This window comes from Marmota marmota, unplaced genomic scaffold, assembly GCF_001458135.2.
Source record: "Marmota marmota marmota unplaced genomic scaffold, marMar, whole genome shotgun sequence".
Taxonomy (NCBI): Eukaryota; Metazoa; Chordata; class Mammalia; order Rodentia; family Sciuridae; genus Marmota; species Marmota marmota.
Genome location: NW_025999998.1, coordinates 22,958,594 through 22,964,141, shown reverse-complemented (window position 1 = coordinate 22,964,141; position 5,548 = coordinate 22,958,594). Strand labels below are relative to the sequence as shown.

The window sequence follows — 5,548 nt, the reverse complement described above, 5'->3', positions numbered from 1 at the left end:
TTCTTTTTTTTAATAGACTCTATTTTTAGAGCAGTTTTAGATTCCTAGAAAAATTAAGTGGAAAGTATAGATGATTCTCATAGCCCCCTATTCCCATGCAGTCACAGCCTCCCCTACTATCAGCATCCCAAATTAGTGTACATTTGTTGCAAATTGATGCACCTACACTGACACATTATTATCACTTCAAGCCATAGTTTACATTAAGCTTCAATTTTTATGTTGTACAACCTATAGGTTTTGACAAATGTATAATGATATGTATCTAATACCTGTTTTCATAAAATATGGTTTAACTCCCTAAAAATTCTGTGCTCCACCTATTCATCCCTCTCTCCCTTCCCACTAGTCCTGAAAGCCACTGATGTTTTTACTGTCTCCACAGTTTTGCCTTTTCTAGAATGTCACATAGTTGGAATTTTGTGTTCTATAGCCTTTTCAGATTGCAATATTTCACTTGGTAATGATCATTAAGTTTCCTACATACTTTTTTCATGGTTTAATAGCTCATTTCTTCTTAGTATTAAATAATAACCATACAATTTACACATTAAAATTATATAATTTAATAACATTTATCCACAACCACAGTCAATTTTAAAACATTTCATCACTTCTACTTAATTTTCTTTTTTCTATTAGTTGCTCAAGACAATACAATGATCTTGACATATCATACATTTGATTCAAATAGGGTATGAATTCTCATTTTTCCACGTGTACAGATTGCAGGATCACATTGGTTATACAGCCATGTATATACATACTGCAATACTAGAGTCAGAATACAACTGACTCTACTTAATTTTCACTCTTCAGTATTTGCAATCTAACCCCCAGCCCTTATCAACTTTCTTGCTCTACATATTCTTGCTTTGAATATCACTGTTTTTTTTTTTAAAGAGAGAGGGAGAGAGAGAAATTGTTTTTAATATTTATTTTTTAGTTTTCGGTGGACACAACATCTTTATTTTTTTATTTTTATGTGGTGCTGAGGATCGAATCCAGCGCCCCGTGCATGCCAGGCAAGCGCGCTACCACTTGAGCCACATCCCCAGCCCGAATATTTTAATAGGCTAAACATTACATGGACATTCACTCCAGACATTTCACATACATGGGATCATACAGTATATGCCCTTTGTGTCTGGCTTCTTTTACTTCGTAGGTTCACCTATGTTGTAGCATCTATCAATACTTCTTATGTTCTTATGTTTAAATAATATTTCATTGTGTGGATGTACCACATTTGTGGTTCATTTTGGTTGTATTTCACACAAGCGTCAGTACCCAGTGGTTGGGGAGGAGGCAACTTTTGTTCACCACAGATAGTTTGAGAAACTATAGTTAAACAAACATGCTCTGAGAAGCCTTGGTATGAGGGTTAATTTTATGTGTAAACTTGACTGGACCATGGAGCATCCAGATATTTTTCAAACATTACTTCTAGTTGTGTGTGTGTGCATGTGTTTCTAAATGAGGTAAGCATTTGAATTATTTGGCTCAGGAAAGCAGATGGCCTTTCCCAATACTGATGGGCTGACTAGAACAAGAAAATACGGAAGGGAGACTTTGTCCCTTTTTTCTACCTGCCTGCATGAGCAGTCTGAGTCTGCCATCAGACTGAGATTTACACCAGTGGCTTCCCTTTTTCTCAGGCCTTTGGACTTGGATTGAACGACACCACCAGCTTTCTGGGTCTCCAGGTTGCAGTCCACTGGACTTCCATATCTCCATAATTGGGTGAGCCAATTCTTCTTAATGAATCTCTTCATATATAATGCGTGTATGTGTGTGTGTGTGTGTGTGTGTGTGTGTGTGTGTGTGTGTGTCCTATTGGTTCTGTTTCTCTGGGGAAGCCTAACTAATATGCTTGGGATGAAATCAGCAGATTACTGGGGAGAATCTTCCCTCTTCCAATAAGAAGGGAGAAAAAATAAATTCCCCTATATTGTGGGCCCTATTTTGAAGAAGGAAAAGACTCTCCCAATTGACTTTGACTTTCTTATTTTTTTCTTGCTTTCCTTACAATTGACCTGTCCTTATTCATAGTCCCTGGTAAGAATTTTATCTGCAAAAGCTTTGAATATCACTGTTTTAATAGGCTAAACATTACATGGGCATTCACCTACTTTCCCCATTAGAACTTTTATTACAAGAATCAAAGTATTCAAATGGCTCTCCTAAGCCATTAAGAGCAAAACAACTTTGAGCTAGAGTAACACAAGTAATTACTAAACTGAGCTGGATTCCTTTGCTATGCTCTTGGCACTAAGGTATGGAAACTCCAGAGTCCTATAAGAGGTTTGAAGAAAAAAAAAATGTTTAAGACAAATTTCAGGGATCAAATTTTCTGATTAAAAATACATTTTAGAAAATCATTTTAGGTTAACTTGCTAGGGCAACTACCCAGCAAGGAAACATGTACAGCAATTTGGCAAATTGAAGTTTTCATTTCTCTTTTAAAAGAAAATGGAGACAAAACACAATTAAAAATACAATTTAAAAAAACATAACCTAAGTATGTATTTTGATTCTTTTTGTAATTAAAGCTTTGCAATTAAAGTTTTGCTGGGGAGCAACCTGTGTTTCTAATCTTATTCTCTATGAAGGGTTAGTGCAGGCACTAGGAGGTGAGACTTCCACTACACTCAGAGCTAGAAGTAGTCTTGGAAAACCTTCCAGTCTGAGAAAGCTAGCCTGACTTTCTCTTTTCCCAATTTGGAAATTGAGGCCCAGGCAGGTTATTTCTTTTCTCCTTAATCCTTTGGTGTATGTGTATGTATGCATGTGCACACTTTGTTTTATCTCAGGGAGCTGGGAAACTGGATGTTTGCAAAATTTTAACATAAATTACACAAACAATATAAGACTTCCTTTCCAAAATCCTAAATCACCTTCTGGTACTAAGGCAGAGGCTCAATGAGTGCCAAATTTCATCTAGTGTTGCCTTGAAATGTTTAGTTTTTACCTAAATGAATGAATTTCACAAACAATTGAGAAAGAATGCTTTTTTGGTGAAAATCTAACTGAAATATAGTATGTGTCTTCTGAAATAAAATAAGATGAATGTAACTTCAACATTCCTTGGGAACCCAAGTTATTGTAACATGCAAGAGTGGTGTTCCAGAGGGGCAAGGACAGATAGTCTGGGACAAAGAAACAAATGTGCATGGACTCCAGTAATGACCCCTAAAATCTGCCATTGTTGTTAAAAAAAAATCTGTTACTTGTGGTTTGATAATTTATCTCTTCTTCATATAGACACAGTGATTGTTGATCAAATATACTCATGCACAAAGTCCATTGACCTGTGACAAAACTGCCTTTAGCAGGTCACAGGACTAGTTTTAGGAAATAAAAGGCTTTAGATAACTATATGTCCCCTCAAGATAAAAGGAACTATAGGGAGGATATGAAGTAGAACTACTGTTTGGTGTGTACTTCATATAGCCCTAAACCTTCATGCACATAATGTCTTAACTATATTGAGAGAGGAGAAATATCTGTCTCATTTTAAAACTAAAAAGACTGAAACTCAGAAATAGCAAATAACACCATAGAGATAAAAATTGACAAAGTGAGGATATGACCCAATTTTGCTGTGGTCTCAAGCCTTCTTCTCCACTTAACACCACAATATGCCAGAGAAGAAAGAGACATCCTTGACTTGTCAATTATCATACCAACAGTTATCTTTTGCTGTATTACAAACTACCTCCAGTACTTAGTGACTTAACACAATGACCACATCATTTGCTTACAGCTATCATTTGGTTGGGGCTTAGCTGGGTAATTCCTCTGTTGATTTACCAATGATCATTTATGTGAATTCATCCATTTGAGAGGTCCCCAAGGTGCTAGATTTGACTAGGACATTGAGATGGTCTGGTTCTCTTCTCTTTCTGTCACCTCAGGGGCTCTTTTCCTTATGTTGCTTCACCGATGGCCTCTTCATAAAGACCCTCCTGCAAGATAACAAAGTTCTTATATGGACCACTGGGGCCACAATGCAACAATTGCTACAATAATTTTCTTCCACATTAGCACCACCAACTCCTGCTATTTCTTCTATTGCCTATGCTTACGTCCAGCTCTTCTCTGCTAATCATTACTCTACCTTCTCCTACCATGTCTCAGCTTCTCTGAATCATAACTGGTCTTCCATAGCCAGATATAAACATTGGACTCCCTTTTTACAGACTAATCACATCATATTAATTCTATTCTTTAGGTTGTCGATCTTTATAGTTATGACATTTTATTTATAGAAATTCCTTTATTTTGGTTGTTATTTTTTCCTTCACTTAAATCCAGAAGTCTGACTGAAAGGAAAACAAGATAGTACTGCATCAAAGAGCAACTCATATGAATACACTCAAATGCCTTGTCCCTATAAATAAAATCTAAAATCTATTACTTCCCTCCTTTAATTTTAAATGCAATAAAATAAGATACCCAGTTCAGGGGCTGAAGCAACAAATCTACATTTACCATGTTGTACATGCTTTAAATGCCCATAGAAGTCATTCACCAGGCAGAAAAATGGGAGAAATATGCAGGAATCAGGTAATTCCTGGCATTACAATTCCAAGCCACATCAGGTTTCTTCTTGCACAAGGCCAAATAAAATAAGACCAGATTAAATTGCCATTGAATCATTCAACCTCCTCATCACTGTTTTCTGCTGTCAGAAGAGATTCAATAGTGCCAAGAATTATCCAGGGCCAGGAGAACGAGGAGTACAGATACCTCTATTAGGAAGGGAGGGGAAAAAAAGAAATTATGAAAGTCCTGGTAAAGATCCTTGCAGAAAGTTATCATGGTCTTCCATTTTGAATACTACAGAATTAAAATGAAAGTTAAAAATTGAAATGCCACTTACCCTTCAAGAGTTTCTAAGTCTATTCACTGGTTATGGATGTCATTGTATCTTTTATTCTGTTCCCTGAGGCCAATCATTGGATACTAGATTACTGAATTACATTTTTACCAGACATTTAGGTGATAAAATGGAAAAGAATTATAATTGGCTTGACTGGTTATACATCTAAATTGCTTAAGTGAAAGGCACCTAAGAATGTTTCCATTATTATTTAGATGAATTCATTGACTTTGCTGCTGTCTCTGTGCTATAGTCAGAAAATTTGACTGAATGCACAGTGTATATGTAAATTCAATCTTGTGATGGTTAATTTTATGGTTAGCTGGGCAACAGGGTGCCCAGATAACTGGTTAAACCTATGTCTGGGTGTGTCTGTGAGCTCATTCCTGGAAGAGATTAACATTTGAATTGGTGGGTTGCTTAAAGCAGAAGATATCTGTTGAGGGTGGACATCGTCCAATCCATTAAGGATCTGAATAAAACAAAAAGGTAGAGGAAGCTTAAATGAGCTCTACCTAACTGCTGGAACTGAGACACTGGTCTTCTGCTCTTAGCACTCCTGGTTGTTGGATCTTCAGACTCAAAGGAGAATCTATACCATGGTCCCTCTAGCTCTCAAGCCTTCGAACTACACCACTGGCTTCCCTGGGTCTCCAGTACAGA

The 5,548-nt window shown here is 36.7% G+C and overlaps 1 long non-coding RNA gene across 5 annotated transcripts in view; it reads right to left on the bottom strand.

Moving 5' to 3' along the window:
- Window positions 1-1,758: 1,758 nt before the first annotated feature.
- The window catches only part of LOC125617914, a 97,088-nt gene continuing 93,298 nt past the window's right edge, over window positions 1,759-5,548 (bottom strand). For 4 of the 5 annotated variants that reach the window (XR_007349056.1, XR_007349055.1, XR_007349057.1 and 1 more), the window contains one exon: window positions 1,759-3,968. This is a non-coding gene — a long non-coding RNA (uncharacterized LOC125617914). Of the gene's footprint in view, window positions 3,969-4,494; window positions 5,543-5,548 lie in introns of those variants that run through there. The other variant, XR_007349054.1, reaches the window with a different exon arrangement.